This window comes from Phodopus roborovskii, unplaced genomic scaffold (genome assembly GCF_943737965.1).
Source record: "Phodopus roborovskii unplaced genomic scaffold, PHOROB, whole genome shotgun sequence".
Lineage (NCBI taxonomy): Eukaryota > Metazoa > Chordata > Mammalia > Rodentia > Cricetidae > Phodopus > Phodopus roborovskii.
The window spans coordinates 79,901-96,560 of NW_026125020.1; the positions used below are offsets into that span (position 1 = coordinate 79,901).

The 16,660-nt window shown below is 44.7% G+C and overlaps 1 pseudogene; it reads right to left on the bottom strand.

Annotated features, from left to right (window-relative positions):
* Window positions 1–5,810: 5,810 nt before the first annotated feature.
* The window catches only part of LOC127218885 (zinc finger CCCH domain-containing protein 15-like), a 35,963-nt pseudogene continuing 25,113 nt past the window's right edge, over window positions 5,811–16,660 (bottom strand).

A 16,660-nucleotide genomic window follows, 5' to 3' on the forward strand; every position in this document is an offset into this window, starting at 1 on the left:
CAGTCAGGAACCAGGTCACCCGTAAGCAGCTGAATCCAGGAGCTGGGGACAACAGAGTATGAACACAAGAATACATTACAGCAAGTGTCAAGCTCCCTTCTGGACAGTGACCTTCCCTGTTCTTTGCAGTGCCTGAGGAACATCTGTCCAGACCCCCAGAGCCCTCGTGAGACCTCCTCCCAATAAGCCAAGCCCAGACACAGCAAGGTTCCAACTGAATCTCAGGAATAAAGTGATTATGAAGTGGCAGGGAGACTGAATTAGATCAGGGCACCTTCTAGGCACACAGCTCAGGACTAATAAATTCCAAGAAGGGAGTCTTCAAACCCCCCAAGTGAAGGAACCACCAGTGCAAAAGTTTGGAGGAATCTAAGGGTATGGGAGAAAGAGTTGGAGCAAGGGAATCATAGCAGGCTAGGCCCGTGAGTGAAAAAGCTCCTAGAGAATGTGGCCCAAGAGGAGTCTGGGTTTCCAGCTTGAGAACTGTGTTCTTTTCTTTCCCTCCACTACCAAAGTCTTTCTTCTCCATACAGCTAGGAAGCCTCTCACCCATGCCACCCTGCTTCATCCTTTCCCCTCTCAAGGGTTTTCCTTTCCTTTTTCCTTTCCTTTCCTTTCCTTTCCTTTCCTTTCCTTTCCTTTCCTTTCCTTTCCTTTCCTTTCCTTTCCTTTCCTCTCAGTTTGAGGTTCCATTTCCCTATGGGTGATGGCCCAGGGGGCTTGCATTTCAAAAGGTTCATGAGTGAGATTCCTACCTGCTGTGTACCCACTAGATACTGAAGGTGACCTCAGTCATCAGACCCACACAGCCCATCTATTGCAGCTAGCCTCTACCAGTATATCATACAGATCAGGGGATTGGGGCCAGAGCAAGCCAATTGAAACTGCAGGGCTTGGGAGGCAGGGTGGGCCCAGCATAGTTGCATTCCCAGAGTTTGCCAAGCCTTGTTATGCCTCACAAAGTGGGAGGGACGCGAGGGGGTCATTAGTCCCTTTCCTGCCTGCTCCAGTTCAGCTCCTTGAAGCTGAGCCTGATACCCTAGAACTATTCTTTTCTCCCCAGGCCTCGTCACAACAGCCATATATACACACCCAATATTCCCTCCCTCTGGGGGTGGAAGGAGGGCATTCAACTGACAGGTTGAGCTGAGAGAGCCACAATGAGCCCTGTGGGTGCCACTGTCTAAAGGCATACTTCCCATGATGCAGTGTCTGGAAGCTGGGGCAGCTGGGGCCTTACGGTGCCAGTGACACCTCAGGGCTGCTTGTCACCCCACCTTTTGTGGAGCAGTGGAAAGGCAGCAGCCCCCATTGGCAGACTTTTTTTTTTATTAAGGGAAACAGGATCAGGCCCTTCTAACCTTGTCCTGAGTGTGAATAACGGGTCCAGACTTTGGTGTAGTCATAGTCACCAGCTGTGCTAAAACATTCATCAAACTGTACACTTCAAATGGGTGAATCCTCTGGGAAGTCAATCATATCTAACTAGGCCTATTGAACACCCTGAATAGAGTGTAGTGAGACAGCCATACTTCCAGCACTTGGAACACTGACTCAGAGCTTGTTAATTTCATGTGAACTTAGGATACTGTTCTAGTTTTCTTTTTGTTGCTGTGATAAATACTGATAAAAGCAGCTGTAAGGAGGAAAGAGTTTATAATACATCAATGGGTTACAATCCATCATTGAAGGAGTCGGTTCAGGAACTTGAAGAAGACTCCACTAAGAAATGGTGCTCTTTGGCTCAGGCTCAACCTCCTTTCCTTACACAACCCAGGGCCACCTGCCCAAGGATGGGGCCACCCACAGTTGGTGGGGCCTCTTACAGCAATCAGCAATCAAGACAGTCCCTCCTAGACAGGCCTTCAGGACAATCTGATCCAGGCTGTTCTTTAGGCTTTCCTCTCAGGTGGTTCTAGACTGTGTCAAGTCCACTACTGCTAACTACTACAGCTACATAGTAAGACATTTATCACAAGCAAACAACAATAAACACACAGGTGTGGTGGCACTCAGGAGGTTAATGCAGGGAACTTATCCAGAGTTCAAGTATAGTGGGCCATGCCTTTAATCTTAGCACTCAAGAGGCAGAGTCAGGTGGATCTCTGGGAGTTTGAGGCCAGCCTGGTCTACAAAGCAAGTTCCAGGACAGCCAAGACTGTTATATAGAGAAACCCTGTCTGGAAAAAACAAAATAAATAAGTAAATAAAGTAATTTGCAGGGCCTTGTAGCAAAACAAGCAAACACTAAAGGAATACCCCAGACCCTACACCTTTCCCTCAAAACAGAAAGTAAAACCATACAGCCTCCCTGCTTCAAAAATAATGACCTCAATCACAGTAATCAGAACTGAAGTTCCTGAATGTCTGGGTCATGCTGGGCCTTGTTCTAAATGTGTAATGTGGGGCCAGGGTGCTTACTGGAGAAGAGTATGTAATATGGGGCTGCTTACTTGGGGAGGGGGTGTTAGCATGATGTATAGCATGGGAAGGATGTATAACATGGGGTATATAGCATAGGGAGGGTATATAACATGGGAGTGCTTGCTTAGGGAGGGTGTATAGCATGAGGAGGACATATAGCATGGGGTGTTTAACATAAGGCATAGGGAGCTTGTATAGCATGGGAAGGGGTACAAGTACCATGACTTCCTGAGGAAGTTGGAGGACAGCTTTCAGGAATCAGTTCTTTTCTTCTACCATGTGGGCCCCAGGGATCAAACTGGGTGTGGCAGGCATCTTTACCAGTGTGACCTCTCACCAGCCCCAGCATCTTCTTCACTGCCACCAGTAAAGCCACTACCAGGACTGGCCCAAGTCCTAGACATTGTCTATTCACTGTGGTCATATGAAGCAAATCTTTTGTTTTTGGCACAAGTTGTCACTATGTAGCTCAGGCTGGCCTAGAATTATGGATGTGGCCAGAACTCACAATCCTCGTGCCTCAGCCTCCTGAATGGTGCAGTTAATGGCATGTACTACATATCTGGTTTACTAAGTATGTTTTGTTGGTTGGTTGGTTGGTTGGTTCAAGTACAGAGACAAAAGTGTTTAGTTGCTATGTTTCTCACATTCCTTTTAGTCTGGTATGAGTCTCACCTCTAGTTTCTTGCCTTTGTTCCCTGCAGAATTTCTTTCAGAATCACTGATTCACTGCCCCTAAATGGGCTCCAGCTGAAGTCAGCAAGGTTTCCCCAGCTTGAATGTGGGACAGGCATTGCATTTTCAAAATCAGCAAGAAAGCTACACCTGGACAGAAAAGAGACTTGCATAAATTCTTTCTAGCAGCTAAGTTGGTCATTTCTCCATTTTGTCAAAAGCCCTGTGTGTTCAAAGCATGTCTGGGCTCTGCCTGCATTCCTTGTAGAAAGTGGACTGAGGGACATGAGGGAGGAAATAGGGATGGGGCAATCTGCTCACCCACAGTGGCCCAGCACTCCAGGATTGAAATGTCCTGGAGGTAGACAAGGTCAGAGGCTCTAGTGGGGTGAGGCAGTGGACAAGAGGCCCCAGGGTAATCTAGAGAGCCTACACCCTTCTCCTCTCATTTGTAGCTCATCCTGCCACTGTTCTTTCCAGCTGTTGTGAGGGGGGTGACAAATACAAAATGAGGGTGACTCACTCTTCTTGTAGACCCCCTAGCACTCCTATCCTCCCTAGAAGGGTGATCCATCTGGCAGAAAGAGATGAAATGCCCCAAGGGCACAGATGCCAGGGTTAAAGACATGAGCTCCAGCAGTTTAGTGTTTTGTTCAGCTTCAGTGTTCCTATTTGGGAAGTGGTACACAATCTTCTCTGGCTGTTTCCAGGGACTAAATGACAATCACCACTATTGAGGAATGGTCATTATTTTTTTTTAATTTATTTATCTGGGTGAGTGGGGTAGGGGATTGTGAGTGTCACGGTGTATATATGTGGAAATCAGAGGACATTTCAGGAGTTGGTTCTTTTTTCCCACCATGTGGGATCCAATGGATTGTCAGGCTTGGTGGCTACCTCTGAGTCCTTCCAATGGCTCCTTGAGGGATGGTCTTGAAGAACAGAGCCTTGAGGTGTGACTGGTAGGAAATCTGGGTTAGTGAGGGCTCTGTCAGCAGCTGCCCAAGATAAGCACCCAGGCAGCTCCTGAGTTCCTGGGCTCCCACTAGTCCTGGCCTCTGATGCCCCGGTGCAGACACAGCTGACCTGGGTGAATGCTGTGGTTCTGAAGCAACTTTTACTGCTGGTGCCACTCTTGGGGGGCTTCCTGGATTTTCCATTTCTCCCTTAACTGCTGAAGACCCTGCATTAGTGAGGACATCTTACAAGACCCCAGAGGCACACTTTCTGGATTTGAACCCCATCTCAGCCACCACCCACCAGCTGCAGGACTCTGGGCAATTTTCTTAGTTGTCACCCAGTGATTCAGGTTTCTCATCCATAAAAGCAGTATAGACAACATACTCTTCACAGACCCGTGGTGGAGCTGCAGCCCTTTTCCTAGTCTGAGTTCAGGCTTTGAAGTGCTCAGGACAGTACTGAGCAGTTTTTCTGTCCGCCTGTTCTCATAGCCACGCCAGCCCCAAATAATACACAGAGACACTGTATTAGATATAATGCTGTTGGCCAGTTACTAGTTTCTTATCAGCTAGCTCTGTCTTAAATATTAACCCATTTCTATTAATTTAAGTATTTCCACATGGTCTCATCTTACCAGAGAGAGGGCCCGGAGTTCTGCTCTCTTGGTCCTACATGTTGAATCCCTCTCCTACCTCCCCCTGAATTCTCCTTGTCTCCTTGTCCCACCTATCTTGCTTTGCTATTGGCCAACAGTGCTTTATTTATTAACCAATAAGAGAAATATATTTACAGAATGATATCTCCTATGAGCCCTGCACAAGCAGTCTAGAGCTCCTTCCTTGCTCTGGGTCTCCTCTGCTCACACAACCTCTTTGGGCATCCATGTCCTTGGTCTCTGCATGATGACACATGACAGGCATGTCTTACACATTTTTCCATCCAGAACCAGCCATTTTTCCCAAGGGAGTTGAGGGACCATATCATTAGCACCAAAATGCTCAGTGACACTGTGTTGTCATTCATTGCAAGTGGATTCGAAACTAGAATTTTTTTGTTTGTTCAATTGTAGGTAGCATTTAATTAGGTTGATGATCAAACAGTTCAGGACTTAAAGCGATAGTGCTTAGTGTTTTTGGAAATGAATTAACAATTGTTAACACTGTCAGTACTCCATGGTTATGTAATATGTACTAAGAAAATCCATTAAACTTTTGCCTTCTGTGACACCTACAACCAGTATAAACAATATCTAATTGAAGTACAAGCAAGGAATGTTAAACTTTTCATAGAAAAACTTAAAAAAAGAAATAAAGAAAAGGTCTTTATTTACAACATTATTGGCAATAAAAGGCAGAACTTTAAACAGCTTTAACCTAGAGCGTTGCAGCTGACCCACCAGGTTGGACACGTCCCATTCTCTGTGTTCATCTAATTGTCCAGATGTGCTGAGTACACTGAACCTGCATATGCAGTTTCCTTTATCAAGCAGTCTTTAAAACATATAAATACAAAGGAAAGGAAGCCACTTACTAAAAAGTGCATCAAATGGGAAGTTTTTAAGTATGAATTTGTTCTTCCTGGAAATAACCCATGCCCAGTGAAAGCTGAGAAGCAGTTACACACCCTGTGGTAGTGGACAGTTACAACCATCTGCTTACGACCATTTTCAGTTTATCAACTACTCTGAATGTACTGTGAGATGTTGTCAAGGTCAGAAGAGGACGTAGTAGGGGCAGTAGCCCTCCAGAACCTCAGTGGGAAGCAAACATCCTGTTGATCCTAGGGGTGAGAACAACTAATGCAGTCAGTCTCAGTCCATGTTGATCATGCTTCGTTGACCGAATTCTCCTCCTTGACATGTTTGGTGTGTTTAATTCTTCTAGTTCATTCTGGTCTTCCCCAGTGAACAGACTTTCATCAATGCAACAGTGCCATTCCTGGTTTTTGTTGTTGCTTGTTTTCTGCATTTCCTTGTCTCCCACCTCAGTTGTCTCTGTCCAAATCACTTCTTTCACCATTCTCAGCCCGACCTCCAGATGCTCCACTTCATCTGTTCTCATCTTTACCTGAAGCCTGTGTGCTGAATCTTTGAAGAAATACCAGTCTCTTCTACATCTCTTGGGATGTGCAGGCCTAAATCTGTGTCATTTACATTCATAGACTCATCACCCTCACCACCTGCCCCCTGACTGTAGTGGGTACCGTCTGCTTCCTCCTCATTGACCAAGTTCAAATACCTCATGACCATTGGTCACCACTGCTTTACCTGCTTTGAAGTCAGCTTTCTGTCTCTCATATCTTGTTCAAGTGTATCAATCTTTTCCTGTTGTTTCCCCCTTTTCTTCCATTTGATAAAAGATTCTCCAGTGATTGTGATAACATTTGGACATACAGCAGACTGCTCTTTCTCTCTCTCTCTCTTTTTAACATGGAAAGTTTTATTGGGGAAAGGGAAGGGAGAGGGGGAAAGGGAAGGGAGAGAGAAGAGAGAGATAAGAGAGAAAAGATAAAGAGAGAAGGAGAAAAAGAGAGAGGCAAAGACCTGCCTGCCTCTTCAGAGGGAGCAGTGGAGGGAGAGCAGATTGCTCTTTCATTAGCTCTTCAAGTGAAATTCCTTCTTCTTTTTCTTTTCTTTTTGTCTTCTTTCGGCACAAATCCACAAGGAGGTGAATGGTGATGATTGTGACTGTCCCCACCTCCAGGTCACCCAAACCAGCCATACTTGTTATTTTTAATAGCCTGAAGGAAATGTCTGCATACTCTGTGAGTTTTTGCTTTTCTTATTTTCTATCTCACCAGTTTCTCTTTACAACTTTTCTTGTCCTAGTTAGGGGTAGTATACATTTCCAGTTCTTCTTGTCTTACACCAGTGAAAACACTGTTGTTCACATCTTCTCTCCAAAGTGAGGCCATGAGAGGACTCACATTTACCTCCTTTAGTTCACCATCCTTGTTTGAAGAATGCACACACCACAGATTTGGGATCTGCATCTTTACCCACTTCTGTGCATCAGCATTTAGTTCTTGCAGTTCTGTTTTCAGCTTCACGTTGTGTTTCCTGATGTGGATTGAGCGGATTTCACTTGAGTGGCGGTCTTTACATGTTCCCGTTGCTTTGCTCCATTCCTGTTCTTAGATTGAAGCTTCTGTGCTCTATGATCTCCTCCATCTGCTCTGCCTTCTCACTGCCAGCCTGAGGCTGGAAAAACTTACTCTTTAAGGCATTTTTTTTTCTTGTTTGACTGTTTTTATTTTGTCTTTGTTTTTGTTTGTTGGTTTGTTTTAAATAGGATCTTGCTATGTAACCCTGGCTGGCTTCAAACCCATTATCTCTGACACCCCCCTTCATTGTCCTGAGTGCTATGGTTATTGCTTCTCATCCTCTTTATTCCGTGTTACAAAGCTGGGCAGTGGTGGCACATGCCTTTAATCCCAGCACTCAGGAGGCAGAGGCAGGCAGATCTCTGTGAATTCAAAGCTAGCCTGATCTACAGAGCCAGGGCTACACAGAGGAACCCTATCTTGAGAGAAAAAGAAAAGAAAAGCTACTAATGTGAACAGAGCATCCCAGGATCATCTTTACTATCAAGACATCTAAGTGAAGTTTGGAATTTTGCTTTGGTTCTCTTTCTTGGACAGTCATGGCCCCCTAGGGTTGAGTATACCAGGGATGTACAAGCAAAATTCTGTTTTAGGAGCTGGAGATGATTCAGCAACTAAGAACACTGGCTGGTCTTCCAGAGGACCCGGGTTTGGTTCCTAGTGCCCACGTGGCAGTCACAACTATCTGTAACCCCAGTCCCAGGGGATCTGACTCCTCCTCCTTTGCCTCTGTGAACACCAGGCACACGTGGTTCTCATGCACACAAGAAGACAAACACACCCATACACATAAATAAGAGTAAATTAATCTTGGGGTTTGAGAGTTGGCTTAGCAGTTAAGAGCACTTGTTTCTCTTACAGACGACCCTGGTTTGGTTCCCAGTAACTACATGTTGGCTCATAGGAACTACACTTTCAGGAACTCTGACACTTTCTTCTGATCCATGTAAGTTACCAGGCATGCACACAGTGTGTACATATAGACACAGCAAAACCACATATACATATGATAAGTTAATTGCTATTACTTATTTTTATTTATTAAAAAGATTAATTAATCAGTTAAAATATAAACTAATTTAATTAAATAATTTAAAATACTGTTTTAAGCAAGGTGTGCTGGCACATATCTGTAATCCCAGCTTGGGAGGCAGAGGTAGGAGGATTGGAGTTCAGAGGCAGCCTTGGCTACACAGTGAGTCCAAGTCATCCTTAGGTGAGACCCTCTCTCAAAATAAAACAATTAAAACACACACACACACACACACACACACACACAAAAAAAAAATTTTTTTTTTTTTTTTTTTTTTTTTTTTTTTATAGAGTATTTTTTTATTTAATTTTATATAACAAAGTCCAATTAAATGAAAACAAACATTTATACACAATATTTGGGAATTTGGGCGTCGTTCTTTCCAAACTACTTCCTGCTGGTAAGGGGCGCTGTCTTGGGGGATTCGAAGAAGATTCAGATATCCTAGCTGTAGTCTGTAGGGCTGTTTTGTCCAGCTGTTTGGAATGTAGGATCAGCTTGTACTCTGTTTCAGGCGGTCTGGTGTGATCAAACCACATTAGTCTGGAAGGAATCCACATCTTTTCATTTTCTGTGGAAACAAAAATAGAAATACTTTTCCCCAGTAACTTGTTCTCCAACTTAAATTTTGGAGTCAAAGCGTTTTTTTTTTTTATTATTATTATTTTACATGTCGATCCCAGTTCCCTCTCCCTCCCTCCCTCCCCCCAAGCCCTCCCTCCCTCCTTCCCTCCCTTTTACCCTCTCTACCCTCTCCCATGCACTCTAAACACCCTCCCCTCCCAACCCCCCACCACAATACAATATGTAGGGGAATGCCATCCAGTTGGGGTCATGTAGATCTGACAGGTCCTGTGAAGTAGGGACTAGGGCTTCTCTCCTATCTCTAGAATAAGGCAGTTATCCCTCCATGGGGGATATGTTTGCAAAGTCCTTTTGTGCACCAGGGATACATCCTGGCTCCACTGTCTGAGGTCTCTTAGACTGCTCAGACCTTCTGGCTGAGACCCATATTCAGGGGAGTCCGAGTCAGACCCCTGTTGGCTTCCCAGCTATCAGTCTAGTGGCCCTTAGCTCCTCCTTGTTCAGGTAAGCTGTCTCTATGTACTTCTACCGCATGGTCTTGTCCTCTCCATCTGCTTCTGGGTTCTAGTTTGACTCAGTGTTTATGTATGGGTGTTTGCTCCTGTTTTCAACAGGCATTAGTTGAGGACTCCATGGAGAAGTTAGTTGTTGATCTCACTCTCCGGGAAGGGCATTTATGATAGCCTTTCCACGGAAGCTGAGATTGTTAGTTGGGAGCAGTCTTGTAGTTCCTTTGACCTTTCTTTGTGTTCAACTTTATCTTCAAACCAATATTGGCTCCCTCTTTTATGTTCTCTCTCTCTGTCTCTGTCTCTCTCTCTCTTTCCTATTTTCCATTCCTAACCAGGCTCAATCCTCCTAGTCGCACATGCCTTCCTCTCCTCCCTCTCATTTTCTCCTACTTCTCTCTCCATTAGCTGTCCTCCCCCACTATACCTGAGGTCTGGTGGACTTGTCCCTTCCCAGTTCTGTGAGGGACTTTATATGAATCTCTTAGAATACAACTTGTATCCTAGTTCCTCTGGTGATGTGAATTATAGGCTGGTGATCATTTGATCTAGGTCTAAAATCCATATATGAGTGAGTACATACTGTGTTCCTCTTTTTGTGACTGGGTTACCTCATTCAGGATGGTTTCTTCAAGTGCCATCCACTTGCCTGCAATTTCAAGATACCATTATTTTTTTCTGCAGAGTAGTATTCCATTGTGTAGATGTGCCACATCTTCATTAACCATTCTTCAATTGAAGGGCGTCTAGGGGGCTCCCGGGTTTTCCTATTATAAAAAAGGGTGGTTTGTAACAAAGTTGATTAGAGGTTTTTTTTGGTTGGTTTGTATTTTTTTGTTTGTTGCCTTGATGGGGGGGGGGGGGGGGGTCTGTTGTAAATTTATTCTTTTTTTTCTTTAGAACCCCTATACTTATTTCTTAATGTGGTGTGATTTTTTTCTCACCTGTGGGGGAGGGGGGTCTTTTTTTTCTTTCTTCCTTTTTCATCTTAGTTTATTCTTGTTTGTTTTTTTTTTTTTTTTTGTTGGGGGTGGAGGAAAGTTGTAAGTTGTAAAATAAAAATTTTATTATATATTTTTTTATAATTTTTTTTGTTATGATATTATAATATTTTTTGGTGTCAGGTTTTGTTAACTGATTTTTAATTTTAGAGATTGCCTTTCTAAAAATCTTTGACTTTATTTTGTAAAAAGTTTGCATTTATAAAATAAAAATCATAAAACAATTTTATTGTCTATCTCAAAACAAATTAACAAAAACAATAAGAGCAATAATTTAGAAAGTGCTTAAGTAGCATGATCATTAGGAGGAAAATACATAGAATGTGGTGATCCTTGAACTGGTTACTATTGTCTGGTTGCTGTTTATGATCAATTATCTACGGTTACTTTAGAGACCCCAAATAGCTGGCTTAAACAAAGAGGACTGCTTTTACCTTATTGGTTTTTGTTGCTGTTTTTCATTCTGAGGATGGAAAATAGGGCTTTAATCATGCCAGAAAGAGATATCACTGAGCTCCTCCCAGACGTGCTTCCCCTTTCTCTTTATGTTTAGTGTGTGTGTGTGTGTGTGTGTGTGTGTGTGTGTGTGTACGTGAACACATGAACACTCATGCATGTAGTACTCAAGGGATAACTTCTGGAAATCAAAATTGAACCCAGACCATCAGCTTTGACATTTGGTGGCAAGTGCTTTTACCCACGGAGCCATCCCACTGGCCTGATTTCCCCTGTGGCATACAATCTTGGTGAACAAAGGTTCTGGTTTGGTTTGGCAGTGTGCCAGGAGGGGCTCGGGCTCGCTCTACCTTGTTCCATAATTACACCTTTTCCTGGTTCTTAAGGACTGAAGCTGCACTCCTGCTGCCGGGGCAGGAGAAAAGGAGGGAAGAAACGAGGCAAAAGGACAACAGGAAGCTGGGGCATGTAGCGTTCATCTGGGTGCACGCTCAGCTAGATTTCAGAAGCTCTGCTGTACTGGAAGAAGGGGAGTGTGGGTACCCAGGGCCAACCAGCACTCCCTGCCACTGTGAGCATGTGAAAGAGGTTCGGGCAAGAAATGGGAGCAGTAAGGGTTTCTTCATGGTTCCAGCTGGCAAACACTGGGTAAAAGTGCTGCTGTCTGAGGCAGGAGTATGGGCTGTCTCTTTCTAATCTGCACTAGTTACTGATCTGGCCTTTATATGTGGTGAAGAGAGTAAGAACTAAGGCCAAGATATAATCAAGTTACAGCTCATCGGGAAGACAAGGTACCCCAAAATGACTCTGGAGAAGTGGATAGGAGTGGGCTGGCACTGTGCTGTCTGTAATAGGCATGGCTTACATCTGCAGGAAGGAATCAAGAAGCCATTATCTTCCTTTGCTGAGCCTTAGCTGGGTTGAGAGTGGCTGGGAAGGCAGCCCATGTCTGGGTGGGACCTGAGAGACACTGGGTTGGGTCTAAATTCCAGCTGTGCAATATGACCCTGAACAAGCTGCTTAAAGTCCCTTAGTGTCAGCTCCCTGTGTGACCTGACTTTATGGTGAGGTGGTTTTCAACCTGTGGGTCATGACCCCTTTGGGAGTTGGATGACACTTTCACTGGGTTCACCCAAGACCATAGGAAAACACAGATATTTACATTAAGATTCACAACAGTAACAAAATTACAGTTATGAAGTAGCAATGAAAATAGTTCTATGGTTGCCACACATGAGGAACTGTATAAAAGACCACATTAGGAAGGTCGAGAACCATTGCTAAGGAAGTTTGTATGACAGCATCAGGGCTCTGAGCTGGACAGCCATGCTGGCCATCCCCCAGTGCAGAGCTGTTTGAAGGCAAGGGTGGCTGGAGAAGTTGGTTAAACAAGTGACAGGGACTTGCTCCAAATGAAGACTTCTTCTAGACAGACCTCTGTCTGTCCATGCAAGCTAGGCTTAGGAGTTCCCACAAAACACATTAGCATGGAGGAACCCATCCTGCTGAGATTCAGATCCTTATTCTGCACTTTTCTCCTCCTAAACTTCTGTTTGTTGGAAGTTATGGGATCACCTGTCACTTGGGGATGTTAGGAGGATGAAATGTGCTCAGAGGGTTGGATGTGTGAAAAACATGTTGATAAGGTAGCTGAAGGGGCTGGGGTCTCCTGACAACTTGGCGCTTGAGACAAAAACAAAGAGAAAAGCAATCCTTGAATACCACTCACGAGCCTGTCCCCAGACCCTTCATGTCACTGGCCTATTCAGCTGGCCACTGACAGTAGTTCCCTCAAGCAAAGAGGCCCAGACAGACCCAGCCATCATTGTTTGTCATGAATTCAGTGGCAGCGTGGGTTACACAGTGAGCTTCAGACCAGCCTGGGCTCATGAGATGCTGTCTTAAACAGACAAAGATAGAGGCTGGGATAATAGCTCAGTCAATAAATGCTTGCCTTGCAAGCTTGAATTTGCTTGTTTATTTTATTTATTTTTGCAAATAAGATTTATTAAGCAAAGGATACTTCAAAAAGCCATCAAGAGAGCTGAAAGGAGACAGAGGTAGTGGCACATGCCTTTAGTCCCAGTACTCAGGAGGCAGTAGTAGGCAAATCTCTGAGTTCCATGGTAGCCTGGTCTACAGAGCTAGTTCCAGGACAGCCAGGGCTGTTACACAGAGAAATCCTGTCTTGAAAAACCAAAACAAAACAAAATCTGAAAAACTAAACAAAACAAAACAAAAAGATCAAGCTATCAGAGATTGGGGAAGTGTTTGACAGGTCCTCCGAAGTCAGGGGCTGGGGGTGTGGCTTAGTGGGCAGAGTGCTTGCCTAACAAAGCCCTGGGTTCAGTCCCTAGCACCTCATTAACTAGATGAGATCACTTACTGTAATCTTCCTGTGGCTGGAGGAATGCAGGACTTCATGGCCTCTGTGGCCATGTGTCCATAATAAACACCATTGCTTCTGCTTTCTTGGAGAATTCTTGCTAAGAACAGGCTGGTATGTGCCTCAGACCATGGGTATTTAAGGACCTGACACACACTGAACCCTTAATTTTGATACTGTCAAGAAGGCCACAGGTTGGCAGGGCCATGTGGAGCCATGGGGGAGGCCACACTCTCCTGAGTTGGGAAATTGGCTTGATTTTCTTTTCTTTGTCATGTGGCTTTGTCCAAGTCACTTCTCTTGCAGCTTCTGTGTCCTTTTCTGTAAGGGTGACAGTTTCCCCTTTTCATTTGGAGCAACAGTGGTCAACAGGACCTGGTGCATAGATGTGCACAGGAGTTCCTGGGAGAGACTGAGAGAGAGTGTGATAGATGAGTGGGAGGCTAATGATGCTCTCTGAGGGCAGAGCACTTGCCTAGAATGCACAAGGCCATGATGTCATCCCCAGAACTGTGAAACATGAATAAGGGACTGGAGAGGTGGCTCAGCTGCTTTAAGGACTTGCAGAAGATCTGGGTTCAGGTTCTAGTCCCTACCTGGAAACTAACAATTACAATTTCAGTTCCAGAGGATTGGACACCTTCTTCTGGCCTCCTCGGGTACTGCAAGTAGCACAAACATACATACAGGCAAAACTCTCATACACATACACTTTGTGGTGATGCTGAGCAGGGATGGTGGCACACGCCTTTAATCCCAGCACTTAGGAGGCAGAGGCAGTGGATATCTAGTTTCAGTTTGAAGTCAGCCTAGTCTGCATAGTGAGTTCTAGGACAGCCAGAGCTGCATAGTGAGAATCTGTCTTTAAAACAAATCAAACAAAACAACAACAAAATTGTGGTGAAGCACATTCTAAGAGACTGGAACTTCTACTGGACTTCACAGCTAGAGTTGTTTATGCACCTTGAGGTATACTTAGCTCACAGGCTTAATGCCTTCAAGAGAACAACAATGTAACAAACAATATTACTTACCTTAGATTTCCCATGTAACTAACCTTTATGACCCAAAGCTACTTAAATTATGCATTCTTCCATGCCTGGACCCAGAGAATGCATTTGTGTCCTGATAATCATGTGCTGAAAACAGCAAAAGTAGAGGTCAAAAGTAACAGTATAAAATAAATACCCACCATAAATGTTGAACACAATATTTGGATATTACTTAATAAATAACGTTTGTAGTTCTGTTTGCTATCTGGGTCAGTTGCAGTCAGTGATATCATCCTTTGTAAAATTGTTAAAGATTTCTGTAAGGTATGCCATTCCTTCCTTGTGCTGTGCAGTAAAACAACTGCGGCAAAGCCCTTTGTTAGAGACAGACACTTTCAGACAGACAGACGTGGACATACAGGGTCACACTTACAAGAGAGCCTTCAGGCAGGCTCAGATTCAGACTCATACAATGGGCTGACAAAAGGACAGAAACACAGGGAGAAGGAAGTAGAGAGTTTGATTCTGGGCTCACTCTTGGTTAAATGACACCAAGGAGAAGGGCCCTGATTTCTTTCCTTAATGCAATACTGTTGCATTATTGGTGACTCAGAGTTAATCACTAATGTGTTCATTTTATACAAAACAACAAGCAAATTATTTTAAAATTTAAACAAACAATCCCCCCCATAAAATGAGACATGATGAATGGCCCCTGAGAACTTCTATGTCCCCAATCCTGCCACTGTTCACTATTTGTCAAAAAGGACTTTGAGGGCTGACAAAGGAGCCAGGTGAGTCCACTGCAGTCAGAGACACTCCTAAAAGGCAAGCATAGGGAGGGTGGGTGCCAGTGGCAGGAGCTACAGAAGAGACCATAATCAAAGAGCCATAAACCAAGGGGGCAGCAGCCTCAGGAAGCTGGAAGAGCCTCCCTCCCAAAGGCTTTCAGCCACAAGAAAACCACTGCGCACTTCTACTTCTCGAGGGCTTTAAAAGGATTTGTGAATGGTGCAAGCCCCTGAGCTTGTGCTCGATTATTGGCAGAGCTTCAGGAAATTAACACAGCGGGTGAGCAGCTGCCTCCGCTTCCTCCAGACCCTAAGTGGTGGGCTTAAGTGGTAGGGAAGTTGGTGAAGTGAGATCGTGTTCAGTGTGCATCTGAGTGTGTGTGTGTGTGTGTGTGTGTGCATGTGTAAGCGTACAATGTGCCACAGATGGAGGGTTGGATAGGCCATCCCCTCCCAATGCTCTAGGGCTATGAGATACTGGCTGAAGGGCTCAGGAGTTCCAGGTGCAGGTCTAGCTCTTGTCCTAAGTCACCTATGTGACTTTAGAAGTCTGTGTCGCTCTTTGAGTCTTTGTTCATTCCTCTGTCAACCACAGAAGTTGACAGAGGAAGCCTGGAATTGGGACCTGGAGCCCTGTGTGCCACATCAACTCCAGAGTCGTCTGTGTGACATGACTTATGTCGTGATGCTGGACGGGAGATACGTGCCCCTCGGGGCTAAGCTCCCTGGAGGCCTCTGGCAGAGTGCCCAGTTCTGGACTCCAAAGAGTTCTGGATGTTTTCCAAAGATGCTTTGCTTCCTGGGTTATGGGTTTTGCATAGTGTCTTTTTTGATTATTATCTTTCTTGTGCTTAGCATGGCCATTGGCATCTGAGTAGAGAATGGTATGAAGACAACTTAAGACGCAGGTTAGACTTTTAGCAGCACATAAAATTGGCCTGACTGGCCATAAATATATTACGCTTTGCAAATTTCTGCATTTTTACATAGGAGTCAGCTCGGCAGAATTCTAAGAATAAAATTGACCTCAGGTCTGAGACTCTTAACAACTATCTAGAGGCCAGATGGTACTCAGAGGGTACTTCCTGCTCTGTTCTTTTAGTTTCAAGATAAGTTGTCAACATGTAACCACTCATCAGATGTGACTATGTATAACCTGGCATGGGGTCAAATCTTAGTTCCTAAATCATGTGTATATATCTAATGCTCTCACTGAAGTAAACTTGCAGCCGATTCCAACTGCATCTCTTTGTGTTGTGTCTGTCTGTCACTCGCCGAATCCTTACCAACCTGATTACTGGAGCCCTTGTTCTCCCCTGACTGGGTCAGTCCATGGCACCTGTGGGCCTGGCCATCTCCAAGCCTGTCTTTGGGTAGCAGGCAGGTTTGGGTGCTTGGCTTCAGATAGGGGCAGGTGTGGCTGTGCCTAGCATGGAGCTGGGCACTTGTGGTGTGACTGAACACCTTCTGGAGGACAGCTCTGTTGGCAGAGAATCCCCTTCCCTCTTCATCCTCAAGGATGGCTCCCCTGAGAGGATCTGGCCTTGGGTAGGGATTCCATGAGTCCCTCCAACATAAGCCAGGCCCGGAACCCAGGATAAGACCTTATTTGGAAATTGGCAACATGATCAAATAGAAATAAATGGAAGATGATAGATCAAGGTCCCCAGCAGTGTCTGTAGTCCTCTGAAGAAGAAGAAACAGATACCTGAAGGGTAGCTCAACAAAAAGCTCAGAGAGAAAGTC